The sequence below is a fragment of the Schistocerca gregaria genome, chromosome 2 (assembly GCF_023897955.1).
Source record: "Schistocerca gregaria isolate iqSchGreg1 chromosome 2, iqSchGreg1.2, whole genome shotgun sequence".
In the NCBI taxonomy this organism is placed as follows: Eukaryota; Metazoa; Arthropoda; class Insecta; order Orthoptera; family Acrididae; genus Schistocerca; species Schistocerca gregaria.
In genome coordinates this window covers 968,061,532-968,080,634 of record NC_064921.1, presented here as the reverse complement: position 1 = coordinate 968,080,634, position 19,103 = coordinate 968,061,532, and the positions used below count along the sequence as shown (strand labels likewise).

The 19,103-nt window shown below is 46.7% G+C and overlaps 17 non-coding genes across 17 annotated transcripts; 11 read left to right on the top strand and 6 right to left on the bottom strand.

The window, feature by feature from the left end:
- The first annotated feature begins 4,007 nt into the window (after positions 1 to 4,007).
- Positions 4,008 to 4,079, top strand: Trnap-ugg (transfer RNA proline (anticodon UGG)). The gene has a single exon. It is a non-coding gene; the product is annotated as a tRNA-Pro (tRNA).
- A 760-nt stretch (positions 4,080 to 4,839) lies between these two features.
- Trnaq-uug (transfer RNA glutamine (anticodon UUG)) lies at positions 4,840 to 4,911 on the bottom strand. Its single transcript has one exon. It is a non-coding gene; the product is annotated as a tRNA-Gln (tRNA).
- A 556-nt stretch (positions 4,912 to 5,467) lies between these two features.
- Positions 5,468 to 5,539, top strand: Trnap-ggg (transfer RNA proline (anticodon GGG)). Its single transcript has one exon. It is a non-coding gene; the product is annotated as a tRNA-Pro (tRNA).
- Positions 5,540 to 6,037: 498 nt separating this feature from the next.
- Trnaq-uug (transfer RNA glutamine (anticodon UUG)) lies at positions 6,038 to 6,109 on the bottom strand. Its single transcript has one exon. It is a non-coding gene; the product is annotated as a tRNA-Gln (tRNA).
- A 555-nt stretch (positions 6,110 to 6,664) lies between these two features.
- Positions 6,665 to 6,736, top strand: Trnas-uga (transfer RNA serine (anticodon UGA)). Its single transcript has one exon. It is a non-coding gene; the product is annotated as a tRNA-Ser (tRNA).
- Positions 6,737 to 7,234: 498 nt separating this feature from the next.
- On the bottom strand, positions 7,235 to 7,306 carry Trnaq-uug (transfer RNA glutamine (anticodon UUG)). The gene has a single exon. It is a non-coding gene; the product is annotated as a tRNA-Gln (tRNA).
- Positions 7,307 to 7,870: 564 nt separating this feature from the next.
- Trnap-ugg (transfer RNA proline (anticodon UGG)) lies at positions 7,871 to 7,942 on the top strand. Its single transcript has one exon. It is a non-coding gene; the product is annotated as a tRNA-Pro (tRNA).
- Positions 7,943 to 8,440: 498 nt separating this feature from the next.
- Positions 8,441 to 8,512, bottom strand: Trnaq-uug (transfer RNA glutamine (anticodon UUG)). Its single transcript has one exon. It is a non-coding gene; the product is annotated as a tRNA-Gln (tRNA).
- Positions 8,513 to 9,922: 1,410 nt separating this feature from the next.
- Trnap-ugg (transfer RNA proline (anticodon UGG)) lies at positions 9,923 to 9,994 on the top strand. Its single transcript has one exon. It is a non-coding gene; the product is annotated as a tRNA-Pro (tRNA).
- A 1,126-nt stretch (positions 9,995 to 11,120) lies between these two features.
- Positions 11,121 to 11,192, top strand: Trnap-ugg (transfer RNA proline (anticodon UGG)). The gene has a single exon. It is a non-coding gene; the product is annotated as a tRNA-Pro (tRNA).
- A 498-nt stretch (positions 11,193 to 11,690) lies between these two features.
- On the bottom strand, positions 11,691 to 11,762 carry Trnaq-uug (transfer RNA glutamine (anticodon UUG)). The gene has a single exon. It is a non-coding gene; the product is annotated as a tRNA-Gln (tRNA).
- Positions 11,763 to 13,172: 1,410 nt separating this feature from the next.
- Positions 13,173 to 13,244, top strand: Trnap-ugg (transfer RNA proline (anticodon UGG)). Its single transcript has one exon. It is a non-coding gene; the product is annotated as a tRNA-Pro (tRNA).
- A 1,126-nt stretch (positions 13,245 to 14,370) lies between these two features.
- On the top strand, positions 14,371 to 14,442 carry Trnap-ugg (transfer RNA proline (anticodon UGG)). The gene has a single exon. It is a non-coding gene; the product is annotated as a tRNA-Pro (tRNA).
- Positions 14,443 to 14,940: 498 nt separating this feature from the next.
- On the bottom strand, positions 14,941 to 15,012 carry Trnaq-uug (transfer RNA glutamine (anticodon UUG)). The gene has a single exon. It is a non-coding gene; the product is annotated as a tRNA-Gln (tRNA).
- A 556-nt stretch (positions 15,013 to 15,568) lies between these two features.
- On the top strand, positions 15,569 to 15,640 carry Trnap-ugg (transfer RNA proline (anticodon UGG)). Its single transcript has one exon. It is a non-coding gene; the product is annotated as a tRNA-Pro (tRNA).
- Positions 15,641 to 16,422: 782 nt separating this feature from the next.
- On the top strand, positions 16,423 to 16,494 carry Trnap-ugg (transfer RNA proline (anticodon UGG)). The gene has a single exon. It is a non-coding gene; the product is annotated as a tRNA-Pro (tRNA).
- A 1,126-nt stretch (positions 16,495 to 17,620) lies between these two features.
- Trnap-ugg (transfer RNA proline (anticodon UGG)) lies at positions 17,621 to 17,692 on the top strand. Its single transcript has one exon. It is a non-coding gene; the product is annotated as a tRNA-Pro (tRNA).
- Positions 17,693 to 19,103: the final 1,411 nt, after the last annotated feature.

Sequence of the window (19,103 nt, the reverse complement as noted above, 5' to 3'; positions counted from 1 at the left end):
GTCGACACTTACACCACCAGCGCAACATACGAGACGAGATTTATAAACATTTCACAGCACAGTTAACGGAACACCCGGTGGATATAGCGGCGCAGCAAGCCCTCATGGCACGCCGTTTTGCGACATTGAGCACGGAAGAAGCAGACGGCCTCGCTGCAGTAATAACTGACGATGAAGTAGCGGACGCCATTCGAGGGAGCCCACAGAATAAATCGCCTGGCCCCGACAGATTACCGGCCGAGTTTTATAGAACTTTTCGACACCATTTAGTTCCAAAGATGACCATGGTCTGTAATGATATCCTAAACGCTGGAGATGATATCCCAAGGGAATACTGTGAGGGCATAGTGGTATTGGTCCCCAAAACCCCAGCGGGCAAGACAGTCGACAATCTCCGTTCGATTACATTACTTAATACGGATTATAAGATATTCGCGCGGGTCATGATGCAGCGATTCAGTACGGTACTCAGTACTGTCACGGGGGCCTATCAAACGAGCGTATGGAAAACTAGAAACATCCAGCAGACGTTAAGCGAATATAGAGATATCATTGCTACAGCCGCCGCTTGTGACATCCAATGCGCTCTAGTCTCGCTAGATTTTGAAAAAGCATTCGATAAAGTCAGTCACTCATATCTTCTGTGCGCGATGGCAGCAATGAATTTTCCACGGAAAGTTATTGACACTGTTACACTCCTGCTGAGAAACGGAACATCCAAGATCTGTCTCAACGGACAACTAAGTAAACCTATTTCCATCACTAGGTCGGTCCGACAAGGTTGCCCGATGTCAATGGCTTTGTTTGCAGTTGCTCTTGAACCCTTGCTGTTCTCCCAGACGCAAGACCTTCCGGGATTACGTATACATGGTCAGAAGATTGTCTGCCAGGCATTTGCGGATGACGTCAGTTTCCTGGTGACGAAAAATGAAGACTTAGAACGCGCGTTTCAGCTGATAAACACTTATGAAGCCGCCTCAGGAGCGAAAGTCAACTGTAAAAAGTCTGGCGTTATGGCACTTGGTAGGGGACTAGAACTTGTCAATAGCCGTTCACTAAAAAGGATGGCAACTTTTAAATGTCTCGGCATTGAATACACGCGCAGCATCCGCTGCACGGCTGCTCTTAACTATAGGAGATTGTTGGCACAAATTCGGGCCGGCATACGGCAACATCATTTGCGAAATCTCAACGCCATACAAAGAGTGCTTTTAGTCAATACTTACATCGTTTCAAAAGTCAATTATGTCGCGCAAATCCTCCCAAAACCAAAAGTCATAGCACAACGCATGCTTGCGGCGCTCGGCCACTTTGTCAGTAGGGGACAAATTTTCGAAATCGCATTTGAAACCTTGACGCTCCCCATGGGAAAGGGCGGCCTCAATCTGACTGATGTTTACCACAAAACGAAAGCATTATATATCAGCAACGTGTATAAACAATGGCAACGAACACCACATTCCTTAACGGCCCTTCTTCTCCATGAAATCGCACCAGCCAGCATGACGCCTCCTGTCAACGTAAGTCACATCCCGACTGCATTATGCCACTTTAGTAATTTTTTCCTAGACTACAGCTATGTTCAATGCAAAATACCTGAGAATGATCTTTACAGGGTCAGAGCGCTTTACAGCTGCCTGACGGACAGTAAATCGCGGTACAGAATAGAAGTAAAGTATAAAGACTGCAATTGAGCAAAGATCTGGGAAAACATTCACGACGCACACTTACCATCGCAGGTGCGGTTTACGTGGTACATGGCGGTCAATAGGATCATACCGACAAATTCAAAGCTACACATGATTCACTTGTCCGACACTCCGAATTGCGTTCACTGTACTTTACTAGATACCATTGAACATCGCTTTCTATGCGACGATGTGAAGGACATCTGGATTCTCTTTGCACGGAAGCTCTCAAGTATGCTGCGTACTGCACCTAGGATGATTACTCCAGCTGGACTCCTCACTCTCGATGCCGTTCCATACCCCCCCGCAAAACGACGAGCAGTCAATTGGCTTCAAGGTCAGACGGTGTATTATATATTATCGGCGCCAGAAAAAAATAAAGAAGACTATTGGTTATACCTACTAACTCAACACCAGAAACTTCAACGAATAGACAAATATAGAGAAAAGTATGCGTCTTTCCTACTCCGAACATTAACGTAGAGAGACATTCATCCAGGGTGACGTTTGCAGTACGAAAATACTGCTGGATGGCCCCTTCAGAATTATAATGGCCGCAATTAGGATTCGGATTGCGGGAATCGAACGGTCACGAATATGCGACGGACCGCCCCGACAGTGGTGACACTTTGGGGGGCGATGCCTCTCCTGTCGACAGCAATACGAGACTGTTCTACAGGAAACCCGTGGAATTTCGGAGATCTAATACTCACATTACAATTATTCTTTTCTTACTTATTTAGGAAGATTCGTTTATTTGCACAGAGGACGTGTTTCTTTTATGTTTGAATCTCCCATAAAAGAGGAGGAGAAGATTTGTTCCTTCATGCTGCGGAAGACTCCAGCACCCTCCAGTTTATTTTCACATATGCAGTCTTCCTTGGACGTTGTGATGAGTTACTCACATTCTCGCAGAAGAGTTTATTTGTTTAACCCCACATGCAATATAGTGGTTTAACCAACTATCCAAATGCATACTGAAGAGCATTAAACTGTCACACGAATATTATTTAATATAAACGGTGACTTTTTTTTATGGCGGAGATGCCGAGCCGATGAAGGCAATTTTGGCGAGCGTGAGGACGGGCTAGAAGGGGTGGATGGAGGCCCGACAAAAAAAAAAGAAAATAAAAAAAAGGGGTATGAGTCCTGTTTGGGTGCAGGAGGTCCCGGGTTCAAATCCCGGACAGGCCCTACTTTTCACTTTCGCGACAACCAAGCACTACGATAAACTAGCGAGTCTCTGAAAGTAAGCCATGCAACAGGACAAACTGCATGTCGGGCCACCGGCCAATGATACTGGCAAGTGCGTCTTGTGGAAAGAATCTACGAAGCAGGATTAAGCCGTGTTCGATTACTTATATGTATATCAAAAGACTGACACGTATAACGATTCTATTCGTTTCCCAGGAACTAGTACATCGCATGCACGTTTGTTAAATGCACGCACATGCAGCACCCAAAACGGAGAGATGCTGGGACAAGCAGCTGAGGTCGTCTTCTCGCAGTTAAACCACTTACGTTGCGTTATTAATCCTAGTAGCATAAGTATAAGCATTTGCAGCGTTCCCCATTCACGTGTGGACTGCTATTAACAATTTGCATTACATGATCCTAGCTAAAATTCTGGATATACAATTCCAACTACCAGCGCGTACACATTTCTAGAAACGATCGCAAAACACAGGGTTAGGTTCCACCGAGACTCGAACTCGGATCGCTGAATTCAAAGTACACAATACTAACCATTACACCATGGAACCGTGTGCCCCTCGCGGCCTTAAATTGAGCAGGATCTTTACATTGAACTGATAAGCTGCGATTTATTACATGTAGCGTCCTCTGGAAGTGTTTGCGTGGCTAATGAAGCAACCAAATAGGCTGAAAGTGGAGGGAGCAACTTGGAATGTAGCGAGAATTCTTGCCAGTATTCGTACATGAAATGATGTCTAAGGGTCAGGTAATCAAAATCGCGGAACAGCCACTTTCGTATGGTGGATGCTTTGAGCTGGAAGCAGCCCAGCTATGAAAACAGCTATGGACACAGAGTACTGTCGAAAAGTGCGTGCTGTCACACAACGCTACGTAGTGGGCGGATGGTGCGTGACACGATAACATTTGCACTTCACACGATCGACATACTGTCACACAACTGAAGCAGCTCTTTCAGCCTTCACATACACTGGTCCTCAGCACAGCTCATGTTGTTGGTGTCGGATTAAGAAACCTCTTTGAGAATATGGTCCACATTGGATGCTGCAACCAGCAAGTGCGGCAAGATATCAGTTGGTGGCGGGGTGCACACCTGCTTCCTTGTGCATCCTGTTGGTCTAGGGGTATGATTCCTGCTTTGGGTGCAGGAGGTCCCGGGTTCAAATCCCGGACAGGCCCTACTTTTCACTTTCGCGACTACCAAGCACTACGATAAACCAGCGAGTCTCTGAAAGTAAGCCATGCAACAGGACAAACTGCATGTCGGGCCACCGGCCAATGATACCGGCAAGTGCGTCTTGTGGAAAGTAAATCTACGAAGCAGGATTAAGCCGTTTTCGATTACTTATATATATACCTAAAGACTGACACGTATAACGATTCTATTCGTTTCCCAGGAACTAGTACATCGCATGCACGTTTGTTAAATGCACGCGTATGCAGCACCCAAAACGGAGAGATGCTGGGACAAGCAGCTGAGGTCGTCTTCTCGCAGTTGAACCCCTTACGTTCCGTTATTAATCCTAGTAGCGAAAGCATAAGCATTTTGAGCGTTCCCCATTCACGTGTGGACTGCTATTAACAATTTTAAGCCGTTTTCGATTACTTATATATATACCTAAAGACTGACACGTATAACGACTCTATTCGTTTCCCAGGAACTAGTACATCGCATGCACGTTTGTTAAATGCACGCGTATGCAGCACCCAAAACGGAGAGATGCTGGGACAAGCAGCTGAGGTCGTCTTCTCGCAGTTGAACCCCTTACGTTCCGTTATTAATCCTAGTAGCGAAAGCATAAGCATTTTGAGCGTTCCCCATTCACGTGTGGACTGCTATTAACAATTTGCATTACATGATCCTAGCTAAAATTCTGGATATACAGTTCCAACTACCAGCTCGTACACATTTCTAGAAACGATCGCAAAACACAGATTCAGGTTCCACCGAGACTCGAACTCGGATCGCTGGATGCAAAGTCCAGAGTGCTAACCATTACAGCATGGAACCGGGTGCCCCTCGCCTACTGGGATTGAGCAGCATCATGACATTAAACTTATAAGCTGCGAATTATTACATGTAGCGTCCTCAGGAAGTGTTTGCGTGGCTATTGAAGCAACCAAGTAGGCTGAAAGTGGAGGGAGCAACTTGGAATGTAGCGAGAATTCTTGCCAGTATTTGTACATGAATTGATGTCTAAGGGTCAGGTAATCAAAATCGCGGAACAGCCACTTTCGTAGGGTCGATGCTTTGTGCTGGAAACAGCCTAGCTATGAAAACACCTATGGACACAGAGTACTGTCGAAAAGTGCGTGCTGTCACACAACGCTACGTAGTGGGCGGATGGTGCGTGACACGATAACATTTGCACTTCACACGATCGACATACTGTCACACAACTGAAGCAGGTCTTTCAGCCTTCACATACACTGGTCCTCAGCACAGCTCATGTTGTTGGTGTCGGATTAAGAAACCTCTTTGAGAATATGGTCCATATTGGATGTTGCAACCAGCAAGTGCGGCAAGATCTTAGTAGTTGTCGGGGTGCACACCTGCTTCCTTTTGCGGCCTGTTGGTCTAGGGGTATGATTCCTGCTTGGGGTGCAGGAGGTCCCGGGTTCAAATCCCGGACAGGCCCTAGTTTTCACTTTCGCGACAACCAAGCACTACGATAAACCAGCGAGTCTCTGAAAGTAAGCCATGCAACAGGACAAACTGCATGTCGGGCCACAGGCCAATGATACTGGCAAGTGCATCTTGTGGAAAGCAATCTACGAAGCAGGATTAAGCCGTGTTCGATTACTTATATCCATACCTGAAGACTGACACGTATAAAAATTCTATTCGTTTCCCAAAAAGTATTACATCGCATGCACGTTTGTTAAATGCACGCGCATGCAGCACCCAAAACGGAGAGATACTGGGACCAGCAGCTGAGGTCGTCTTCTCGCAGTTAAACCCTTTACGTTCCGTTATTAATCCTAGTAGCGAAAGCATAAGCATTTGGAGCGTTCCCCATTCACGAGTGGACTGCTATTAACAATTTGCATTACATGATTCTAGCTAAAATTCTGGATATACAATTCCAACTACCAGCTCGTACACATTTCTAGAAACGATCGCAAAACACAGATTCAGGTTCCACTGAGACTCGAACTCGGATCGCTGGATTCAAAGTCCAGAGTGCTAACCATTACACCATGGAACCTGGTGCCCCTCGCGGCCTGAAATTGAGCAGGATCATGACATTAAACCTATAAGCTGCGATTTATTACATGTAGCGTCCTCAGGAAGTGTTTGCGTGGCTAATGAAGCAACCAAGTAGGCTGAAAGTGGAGGGAGCAACTTGGAATGTAGCGAGAATTCTTCCAGTATTTGTACATGAATTGATGTCTAAGGGTCAGGTAATAAAAATCGCGGAACAGCCACTTTCGTTTGGTGGATGCTTTGTGCTGGAAGCAGCCTAGCTATGAAAACACCTATGGACACAGAGTACTGTCGAAAAGTGCGTGCTGTCACACAACGCTACGCAGTGGGCGGATGGTGCGTGACACGATAACATTTGCACTTCACACGATCGACATACTGTCACACAACTCAAGCAGCTCTTTCAGCCTTCACATACACTGGTCCTCAGCACAGCTCATGTTGTTGGTGTCGGATTAAGAAACCTCTTTGAGAATATGGTCCATATTGGATGCTGCGACTAGCAAGTGCGGCCAGATCTCAATAGGTGGCGGGGTGCAGAACTGCTCCCTTGTGCGGCCTGTTGGTCTAGGGGTGTGATTCCTGCTTTGAGTACAGGAGGTCCCGGGTTCAAATCCCGGACAGGCCCTACTTTTCACTTTCGCGACAACCAAGCACTACGATAAACTAGCGAGTCTCTGAAAGTAAGCCATGCAACAGGACAAACTGCATGTCGGGCCACCGGCCAATGATACTGGCAAGTACGTCTTGTGGAAAGCAATCTACGAAGCAGGATTAAGCCGTGTTCGATTACTTATATCTATACCTAAAGACTGACACGTACAACGATTCGATTCATTTCCCAGGAAATAGTACATCACATGCACGTTTGTTAAATGCACGCGCATGCAGCACCCAAAACGGAGAGATGCTGAGACAAGCAGCTGAGGTCGTCCTCTCGCAGTTGCACCTCTTACGTTCCGTTATTAATCCTAGTAGCAAAAGCATAAGCATTTGGAGCGTTCCCCATTCACGTGTGGACTGCTATTAACAATTTGCATTACATGATCCTAGCTAGTATTCTGGATATACAATTCCAACTACCAGCTCGTACACATTTCTAGAAACGATCGCAAAACACAGAGTTAGGTTCCACCGAGACTCGAACTCGGAACGCTGGATTCAAAGTCCAGAGTGCTAACCATTACACCATGGAACCGGTTGCCCCCCCCCCTCCCCAAGGACTGGAATTGAGCATCATCATGACATTAAACCTATAAGCTGCGATTTATTACATGTAGCGTCCTCAGGAAGTGTTTGCGTGGCTAATGAAGCAACCAAGTAGGCTGAAAGTGGAGGGAGCAACTTGGAATGTAGCGAGAATTCTTGCCAGTATTCGTACATGAAATGATGTCTAAGGGTCAGGTAATCAAAATCGCGGAACAGCCACTTTCGTATGGTGGATGCTTTGTGCTGGAAGCAGCCTAGCTATGAAAACAGCTATGGACACAGAGTACTGCGAAAAGTGCGTTCTGACAAACAACGCTACGTAGTGGGCGGATGGTGCGTGACACGATAACATTTGCACTTCACACGATCGACATACTGTCACACAACTGAAGCAGCTCTTTCAGCCTTCACATACACTGGTCCTCAGCACAGCTCATGTTGTTGGTGTCGGATTAAGAAACCTCTTTGAGAATATGGTCCACATTGGATGCTGCAACCAGCAAGTGCGGCAAGATCTTAGTAGTTGTCGGGGTGCACACCTGCTTCCTTTTGCGGCCTGTTGGTCTAGGGGTATGATTCCTGCTTTGGGTGCAGGAGGTCCCGGGTTCAAATCCCCGACAGGCCTTAATTTTCACTTTCGCGACAACCAAGCACTACGATAAATTAGCGAGTCTCTGAAAGTAAGCCATGCAACAGGACAAACTGCACGTCAGGCCACCGGCCAATGATACTGGCAAGTGCGTCTTGTGGAAAGCAATCTACGAAGCAGGATTAAGCCGTGTTCGATTACTTATATCTATACCTGAAGACTGACACGTATAACGATTCTATTCGTTTCCCAGGAACTAGTACATCGCATGCACGTTTGTTAAATGCACGCGCATGCAGCACCCAAAACGGAGAGATACTGGGACCAGCAGCTGAGGTCGTCTTCTCTCAGTTAAACCCTTTACGTTCCGTTATTAATCCTAGTAGCAAAAGCATAAGCATTTGGAGCGTTCCCCATTCACGAGTTGACTGCTATTAACAATTTGCATTACATGATCCTAGCTAAAATTCTGGATATACAATTCCAACTACCAGCTCGTACACATTTCTAGAAACGATCGCAAAACACAGATTCAGGTTCCACCGAGACTCGAACTCGGATCGCTGGATTCAAAGTCCAGAGTGCTAACCATTACATCATGGAACCTGGTGCCCCTCGCGGCCTGAAATTGAGCAGGATCATGACATTAAACCTATAAGCTGCGATTTATTACATGTAGCGTCCTCAGGAAGTGTTTGCGTGGCTAATGAAGCAACCAAGTAGGCTGAAAGTGGAGGGAGCAACTTGGAATGTAGCGAGAATTCTTGCCAGTATTTGTACATGAATTGATGTCTAAGGGTCAGGTAATCAAAATCGCGGAACAGCCACTTTCGTTTGGTGGATGCTTTGTGCTGGAAGCAGCCTAGCTATGAAAACACCTATGGACACAGAGTACTGTCGAAAAGTGCGTGCTGTCACACAACGCTACGCAGTGGGCGGATGGTGCGTGACACGATAACATTTGCACTTCACACGATCGACATACTGTCACACAACTCAAGCAGCTCTTTCAGCCTTCACATACACTGGTCCTCAGCACAGCTCATGTTGTTGGTGTCGGATTAAGAAACCTCTTTGAGAATATGGTCCATATTGGATGCTGCGACTAGCAAGTGCTTCCAGATCTCAATAGGTGGCGGGGTGCAGAACTGCTTCCTTGTGCGGCATGTTGGTCTAGGGGTGTGATTCCTGCTTTGGGTACAGGAGGTCCCGGGTTCAAATCCCGGACAGGCCCTACTTTTCACTTTCGCGACAACCAAGCACTACGATAAACTAGCGAGTCTCTGAAAGTAAGCCATGCAACAGGACAAACTGCATGTCGGGCCACCGGCCAATGATATTGGCAAGTGCGTCTTCTGGAAAGCAATCTACGAAGCAGGATTAAGCCGTCTTCGATTACTTATATCTATACCTAAAGACTGACACGTACAACGAACCGATTCATTTCCCAGGAAATAGTACATCACATGCACGTTTGTTAAATGCACGCGCATGCAGCACCCAAAACGGAGAGATGCTGAGACAAGCAGCTGAGGTCGTCCTCTCGCAGTTGCACCTCTTACGTTGCGTTATTAATCCTAGTAGCAAAAGCATAAGCATTTGGAGCGTTCCCCATTCACGTGTGGACTGCTATTAACAATTAATGTCTAAGGGTCAGGTAATCAAAATCGCGGAACAGCCACTTTCGTATGGTGGATGCTTTGTGCTGGAAGCAGCCTAGCTATGAAAACACCTATGGACACAGAGTACTGTAGAAAAGTGCGTGCTGTCACACAACGCAACGTAGTGGGCGGATGGTGCGTGACACGATAACATTTGCGCTTCACACGATCGACATAGTGTCACACAACTGAAGCAGCTCTTTCAGCCTTCACATACACTGGTCCTCAGCACAGCTCATGTTGTTGGTGTCGGATTAAGATACCTCTTTGAGAATATGGTCCATATTGGATGCTGCGACTAGCAAGTGCGGCAAGATCTTAGTAGTTGTCGGGGCGCACACCTGCTTCCTTGTGCGGCCTGTTGGTCTAGGGGTATGATTCCTGCTTTGGGTGCAGGAGGTCCCGGGTTCAAATCCCCGACAGGCCTTAATTTTCACTTTCGCGACAACCAAGCACTACGATAAACTAGCGAGTCTCTGAAAGTAAGCCATGCAACAGGACAAACTGCACGTCAGGCCACCGGCCAATGATACTGGCAAGTGCGTCTTGTGGAAAGCAATCTACGAAGCAGGATTAAGCCGTGTTCGATTACTTATATCTATACCTGAAGACTGACACTTATAAAAATTCTATTCGTTTCCCAAAAACTATTATATCGCATGCACGTATGTAAAATGCACGCGCATGCAGCACCCAAAACGGAGAGATACTGGGACCAGCAGCTGAGGTCGTCTTCTCGCAGTTAAACCCTTTACGTTCCGTTATTAATCCTAGTAGCAAAAGCATAAGCATTTGGAGCGTTCCCCATTCACGTGTGGGCTGCTATTAACAATTTGCATTACATGATCCTAGCTAAAATTCTGGAGATACAATTCCAACTACCAGCTCGTACACATTTCTAGAAACGATCGCAAAACACAGATTCAGCTTCCACCGAGACTCGAACTCGGATCGTTGGATTCAAAGTCCAGAGTGCTAACCATTACACCACGTAACCAGGTGCCCCTCGCGGCCTGAAATTGAGCAGCATCATGACATTAAACCTATAAGCTGCGATTTATTACATGTAGCGTCCTCAGGAAGTGTTTGCGTGGCTAATGAAGCAACCAAGTAGGCTGAAAGTGGAGGGAGCAACTTGGAATGTAGCGAGAATTCTTGCCAGTATTTGTACATGAATAGATGTCTAAGGGTCAGGTAATCAAAATCGCGGAGCAGCCACTTTCGTTTGGTGGATGCTTTGTGCTTGAAGCAGCCTAACTATGAAAACACCTATGGACACAGAGTACTGTCGAAAAGTGCGTGCTGTCACACAACGCTACACAGTGGGCGGATGGTGCGTGACACGATAACATTTGCACTTCACACGATCGACATAGTGTCACACAACTGAAGCAGCTCTTTCAGCCTTCACATACACTGGTCCTCAGCACAGCTCATGTTGTTCGTGTCGGATTAAGAAACCTCTTTGAGAATATGGTCCAAATTGGATGCTGGGACTAGCACGTGCGGCAAGATCTTAGTAGTTGTCGGGGTGCACACCTGCTTCCTTGTGCGGCCTGTTGGTCTAGGGGTATGATTCCTGCTTTGGGTGCAGGAGGTCCCGGGTTCAAATCCCCGACAGGCCTTAATTTTCACTTTCGCGACAACCAAGCACTACGATAAACTAGCGAGTCTCTGAAAGTAAGCCATGCAACAGGACAAACTGCACGTCGGGCCACCGGCCTATGATACTGGCAAGTGCGTCTTGTAAAAAGCAATCTACTAATCAGGATTAAGCCGTGTTCGATTACTTATATCTATACCTGAAGACTGACACGTATAAATATTCTATTCGTTCCCCAAAAACTATTACATCGCATGCACGTTTGTTAAATGCACGCGCATGCAGCACCCAAAACGGAGAGATACTGGGACCAGCAGCTGAGGTCGTCTTCTCTCAGTTAAACCCTTTACGTTCCGTTATTAATCCTAGTAGCAAAAGCATAAGCATTTGGAGCGTTCCCCATTCACGAGTTGACTGCTATTAACAATTTGCATTACATGATCCTAGCTAAAATTCTGGATATACAATTCCAACTACCAGCTCGTACACATTTCTAGAAACGATCGCAAAACACAGATTCAGGTTCCACCGAGACTCGAACTCGGATCGCTGGATTCAAAGTCCAGAGTGCTAACCATTACACCATGGAACCTGGTGCCCCTCGCGGCCTGAAATTGAGCAGGATCATGACATTAAACCTATAAGCTGCGATTTATTACATGTAGCGTCCTCAGGAAGTGTTTGCGTGGCTAATGAAGCAACCAAGTAGGCTGAAAGTGGAGGGAGCAACTTGGAATGTAGCGAGAATTCTTGCCAGTATTTGTACATGAATTGATGTCTAAGGGTCAGGTAATCAAAATCGCGGAACAGCCACTTTCGTTTGGTGGATGCTTTGTGCTGGAAGCAGCCTAGCTATGAAAACACCTATGGACACAGAGTACTGTCGAAAAGTGCGTGCTGTCACACAACGCTACGCAGTGGGCGGATGGTGCGTGACACGATAACATTTGCACTTCACACGATCGACATACTGTCACACAACTCAAGCAGCTCTTTCAGCCTTCACATACACTGGTCCTCAGCACAGCTCATGTTGTTGGTGTCGGATTAAGAAACCTCTTTGAGAATATGGTCCATATTGGATGCTGCGACTAGCAAGTGCTTCCAGATCTCAATAGGTGGCGGGGTGCAGAACTGCTTCCTTGTGCGGCATGTTGGTCTAGGGGTGTGATTCCTGCTTTGGGTACAGGAGGTCCCGGGTTCAAATCCCGGACAGGCCCTACTTTTCACTTTCGCGACAACCAAGCACTACGATAAACTAGCGAGTCTCTGAAAGTAAGCCATGCAACAGGACAAACTGCATGTCGGGCCACCGGCCAATGATATTGGCAAGTGCGTCTTCTGGAAAGCAATCTACGAAGCAGGATTAAGCCGTCTTCGATTACTTATATCTATACCTAAAGACTGACACGTACAACGAACCGATTCATTTCCCAGGAAATAGTACATCACATGCACGTTTGTTAAATGCACGCGCATGCAGCACCCAAAACGGAGAGATGCTGAGACAAGCAGCTGAGGTCGTCCTCTCGCAGTTGCACCTCTTACGTTGCGTTATTAATCCTAGTAGCAAAAGCATAAGCATTTGGAGCGTTCCCCATTCACGTGTGGACTGCTATTAACAATTAATGTCTAAGGGTCAGGTAATCAAAATCGCGGAACAGCCACTTTCGTATGGTGGATGCTTTGTGCTGGAAGCAGCCTAGCTATGAAAACACCTATGGACACAGAGTACTGTAGAAAAGTGCGTGCTGTCACACAACGCAACGTAGTGGGCGGATGGTGCGTGACACGATAACATTTGCGCTTCACACGATCGACATAGTGTCACACAACTGAAGCAGCTCTTTCAGCCTTCACATACACTGGTCCTCAGCACAGCTCATGTTGTTGGTGTCGGATTAAGATACCTCTTTGAGAATATGGTCCATATTGGATGCTGCGACTAGCAAGTGCGGCAAGATCTTAGTAGTTGTCGGGGCGCACACCTGCTTCCTTGTGCGGCCTGTTGGTCTAGGGGTATGATTCCTGCTTTGGGTGCAGGAGGTCCCGGGTTCAAATCCCCGACAGGCCTTAATTTTCACTTTCGCGACAACCAAGCACTACGATAAACTAGCGAGTCTCTGAAAGTAAGCCATGCAACAGGACAAACTGCACGTCAGGCCACCGGCCAATGATACTGGCAAGTGCGTCTTGTGGAAAGCAATCTACGAAGCAGGATTAAGCCGTGTTCGATTACTTATATCTATACCTGAAGACTGACACTTATAAAAATTCTATTCGTTTCCCAAAAACTATTATATCGCATGCACGTATGTAAAATGCACGCGCATGCAGCACCCAAAACGGAGAGATACTGGGACCAGCAGCTGAGGTCGTCTTCTCGCAGTTAAACCCTTTACGTTCCGTTATTAATCCTAGTAGCAAAAGCATAAGCATTTGGAGCGTTCCCCATTCACGTGTGGGCTGCTATTAACAATTTGCATTACATGATCCTAGCTAAAATTCTGGAGATACAATTCCAACTACCAGCTCGTACACATTTCTAGAAACGATCGCAAAACACAGATTCAGCTTCCACCGAGACTCGAACTCGGATCGTTGGATTCAAAGTCCAGAGTGCTAACCATTACACCACGTAACCAGGTGCCCCTCGCGGCCTGAAATTGAGCAGCATCATGACATTAAACCTATAAGCTGCGATTTATTACATGTAGCGTCCTCAGGAAGTGTTTGCGTGGCTAATGAAGCAACCAAGTAGGCTGAAAGTGGAGGGAGCAACTTGGAATGTAGCGAGAATTCTTGCCAGTATTTGTACATGAATAGATGTCTAAGGGTCAGGTAATCAAAATCGCGGAGCAGCCACTTTCGTTTGGTGGATGCTTTGTGCTTGAAGCAGCCTAACTATGAAAACACCTATGGACACAGAGTACTGTCGAAAAGTGCGTGCTGTCACACAACGCTACACAGTGGGCGGATGGTGCGTGACACGATAACATTTGCACTTCACACGATCGACATAGTGTCACACAACTGAAGCAGCTCTTTCAGCCTTCACATACACTGGTCCTCAGCACAGCTCATGTTGTTCGTGTCGGATTAAGAAACCTCTTTGAGAATATGGTCCAAATTGGATGCTGGGACTAGCACGTGCGGCAAGATCTTAGTAGTTGTCGGGGTGCACAACTGCTTCCTTGTGTGGCCTGTTGGTCTAGGGGTATGATTCCTGCTTTGGGTGCAGGAGGTCCCGGGTTCAAATCCCCGACAGGCCTTAATTTTCACTTTCGCGACAACCAAGCACTACGATAAACTAGCGAGTCTCTGAAAGTAAGCCATGCAACAGGACAAACTGCACGTCGGGCCACCGGCCTATGATACTGGCAAGTGCGTCTTGTAAAAAGCAATCTACTAATCAGGATTAAGCCGTGTTCGATTACTTATATCTATACCTGAAGACTGACACGTATAAATATTCTATTCGTTCCCCAAAAACTATTACATCGCATGCACGTTTGTTAAATGCACGCGCATGCAGCACCCAAAACGGAGAGATACTGGGACCAGCAGCTGAGGTCGTCTTCTCTCAGTTAAACCCTTTACGTTCCGTTATTAATCCTAGTAGCAAAAGCATAAGCATTTGGAGCGTTCCCCATTCACGAGTTGACTGCTATTAACAATTTGCATTACATGATCCTAGCTAAAATTCTGGATATACAATTCCAACTACCAGCTCGTACACATTTCTAGAAACGATCGCAAAACACAGATTCAGGTTCCACCGAGACTCGAACTCGGATCGCTGGATTCAAAGTCCAGAGTGCTAACCATTACACCATGGAACCTGGTGCCCCTCGCGGCCTGAAATTGAGCAGGATCATGACATTAAACCTATAAGCTGCGATTTATTACATGTAGCGTCCTCAGGAAGTGTTTGCGTGGCTAATGAAGCAACCAAGTAGGCTGAAAGTGGAGGGAGCAACTTGGAATGTAGCGAGAATTCTTGCCAGTATTTGTACATGAATTGATGTCTAAGGGTCAGGTAATCAAAATCGCGGAACAGCCACTTTCGTTTGGTGGATGCTTTGTGCTGGAAGCAGCCTAGCTATGAAAACACCTATGGACACAGAGTACTGTCGAAAAGTGCGTGCTGTCACACAACGCTACGCAGTGGGCGGATGGTGCGTGACACGATAACATTTGCACTTCACACGATCGACATACTGTCACACAACTCAAGCAGCTCTTTCAGCCTTCACATACACTGGTCCTCAGCACAGCTCATGTTGTTGGTGTCGGATTAAGAAACCTCTTTGAGAATATGGTCCATATTGGATGCTGCGACTAGCAAGTGCTTCCAGATCTCAATAGGTGGCGGGGTGCAGAACTGCTTCCTTGTGCGGCCTGTTGGTCTAGGGGTGTGATTCCTGCTTTGGGTACAGGAGGTCCCGGGTTCAAATCCCGGACAGGCCCTACTTTTCACTTTCGCGACAACCAAGCACTACGATAAACTAGCGAGTCTCTGAAAGTAAGCCATGCAACAGGACAAACTGCATGTCGGGCCACCGGCCAATGATATTGGCAAGTGCGTCTTCTGGAAAGCAATCTACGAAGCAGGATTAAGCCGTCTTCGATTACTTATATCTATACCTAAAGACTGACACGTACAACGAACCGATTCATTTCCCAGGAAATAGTACATCACATGCACGTTTGTTAAATGCACGCGCATGCAGCACCCAAAACGGAGAGATGCTGAGACAAGCAGCTGAGGTCGTCCTCTCGCAGTTGCACCTCTTACGTTGCGTTATTAATCCTAGTAGCAAAAGCATAAGCATTTGGAGCGTTCCCCATTCACGTGTGGACTGCTATTAACAATTAATGTCTAAGGGTCAGGTAATCAAAATCGCGGAACAGCCACTTTCGTATGGTGGATGCTTTGTGCTGGAAGCAGCCTAGCTATGAAAACACCTATGGACACAGAGTACTGTAGAAAAGTGCGTGCTGTCACACAACGCAACGTAGTGGGCGGATGGTGCGTGACACGATAACATTTGCGCTTCACACGATCGACATAGTGTCACACAACTGAAGCAGCTCTTTCAGCCTTCACATACACTGGTCCTCAGCACAGCTCATGTTGTTGGTGTCGGATTAAGATACCTCTTTGAGAATATGGTCCATATTGGATGCTGCGACTAGCAAGTGCGGCAAGATCTTAGTAGTTGTCGGGGCGCACACCTGCTTCCTTGTGCGGCCTGTTGGTCTAGGGGTATGATTCCTGCTTTGGGTGCAGGAGGTCCCGGGTTCAAATCCCCGACAGGCCTTAATTTTCACTTTCGCGACAACCAAGCACTACGATAAACTAGCGAGTCTCTGAAAGTAAGCCATGCAACAGGACAAACTGCACGTCAGGCCACCGGCCAATGATACTGGCAAGTGCGTCTTGTGGAAAGCAATCTACGAAGCAGGATTAAGCCGTGTTCGATTACTTATATCTATACCTGAAGACTGACACTTATAAAAATTCTATTCGTTTCCCAAAAACTATTATATCGCATGCACGTATGTAAAATGCACGCGCATGCAGCACCCAAAACGGAGAGATACTGGGACCAGCAGCTGAGGTCGTCTTCTCGCAGTTAAACCCTTTACGTTCCGTTATTAATCCTAGTAGCAAAAGCATAAGCATTTGGAGCGTTCCCCATTCACGTGTGGGCTGCTATTAACAATTTGCATTACATGATCCTAGCTAAAATTCTGGAGATACAATTCCAACTACCAGCTCGTACACATTTCTAGAAACGATCGCAAAACACAGATTCAGCTTCCACCGAGACTCGAACTCGGATCGTTGGATTCAAAGTCCAGAGTGCTAACCATTACACCACGTAACCAGGTGCCCCTCGCGGCCTGAAATTGAGCAGCATCATGACATTAAACCTATAAGCTGCGATTTATTACATGTAGCGTCCTCAGGAAGTGTTTGCGTGGCTAATGAAGCAACCAAGTAGGCTGAAAGTGGAGGGAGCAACTTGGAATGTAGCGAGAATTCTTGCCAGTATTTGTACATGAATAGATGTCTAAGGGTCAGGTAATCAAAATCGCGGAGCAGCCACTTTCGTTTGGTGGATGCTTTGTGCTTGAAGCAGCCTAGCTATGAAAACACCTATGGACACAGAGTACTGTCGAAAAGTGCGTGCTGTCACACAACGCTACACAGTGGGCGGATGGTGCGTGACACGATAACATTTACACTTCACACGATCGACATAGTGTCACACAACTGAAGCAGCTCTTTCAGCCTTCACATACACTGGTCCTCAGCACAGCTCATGTTGTTCGTGTCGGATTAAGAAACCTCTTTGAGAATATGGTCCAAATTGGATGCTGCGACTAGCACGTGCGGCAAGATCTTAGTAGTTGTCGGGGTGCACACCTGCTTCCTTGTGCGGCCTGTTGGTCTAGGGGTATGATTCCTGCTTTGGGTGCAGGAGGTCCCGGGTTCAAATCCCCGACAGGCCTTAATTTTCACTTTCGCGACAACCAAGCACTACGATAAACTAGCGAGTCTCTGAAAGTAAGCCATGCAACAGGACAAACTGCACGTCGGGCCACCGGCCTATGATACTGGCAAGTGCGTCTTGTAAAAAGCAATCTACTAATCAGGATTAAGCCGTGTTCGATTACTTATATCTATACCTGAAGACTGACACGTATAAATATTCTATTCGTTCCCCAAAAACTATTACATCGCATGCACGTTTGTTAAATGCACGCGCATGCAGCACCCAAAACGGAGAGATACTGGGACCAGCAGCTGAGGTCGTCTTCTCGCAGTTAAACCATTTACGTTCCGTTATTTATCCTAGTAGCAAAAGCATAAGCATTTGGAGCGTTCCCCATTCACGTGTGGACTGCTATTAACAATTTGCATTACATGATCCTAGCTAAAATGCTGGATATACAATTCCAACCACCAGATCGTACACATATCTAGAAACGATCGCAAAACACAGATTCAGGTTCCACCGAGACTCGCTCTCGGATCGCTGGATTCTAAGTCCAGAGTGCAAACCATTACACCATGGAACCGGGTGCCCCTCGCGGACTGTAATTGAGCAGCATCATGACATTAAACCTATAAGCTGCGATTTATTACATGTAGCGTCCTCAGGAAGTGTTTGCGTGGCTAAGGAAGCAACCAAGTAGGCTGAAAGTGGAGGGAGCAACTTGGAATGTAGCGAGAATTCTTGCCAGTATTCGTACATGAAATGATGTCTAAGGGTCAGGAAATCAAAATCGCGGAACAGCCACTTTCGTATGGTGGATGCTTTGTGTTGGAAGCAGCCTAGCTATGAAAACAGCTATGGACACAGAGTACTGTCGAAAAGTGCGTGCTGTCACACAACGCTACGTAGTGGGCGGATGATGCGTGACACGATAACATTTGCACTTCACACGATCGACACACTGTCACACAACTGAAGCAGCTCATTCAGCCTTCACATACAATGGACCTCAGCACAGCTCATTTTGTTGGTGTCGGATTAAGAAACCTCTTTGAGAATATGGTCCATATTGGATGCTGCAACTAGCAAGTGCGGCAAGATCTCATTAGGTGGCGGGGTGCTCACCTGCTTCCTTGTTCGTCCTGTTGGTCTAGGGTTGTGATTCCTGGTTTGGGCGCTGGAGTTTCCGGGTTCAAATCCCGGACAGGCCCTACTTTTCACTTTCGCGACAACCAAGTACTACGATAAACTAGCGAGTCTCTGAAAGTAAGCCATGCTACAGTACCCACTGCATGTCGGGCCACCGGCCAATGATACTGGCAAGTGCGTCTTGTGGAAAGCAATCTACGAAGCAGGATTAAGCCGACTTCGGTTACTTATATCTATACCTAAAGACTGACACGTATAACGATTCTATTCGTTTC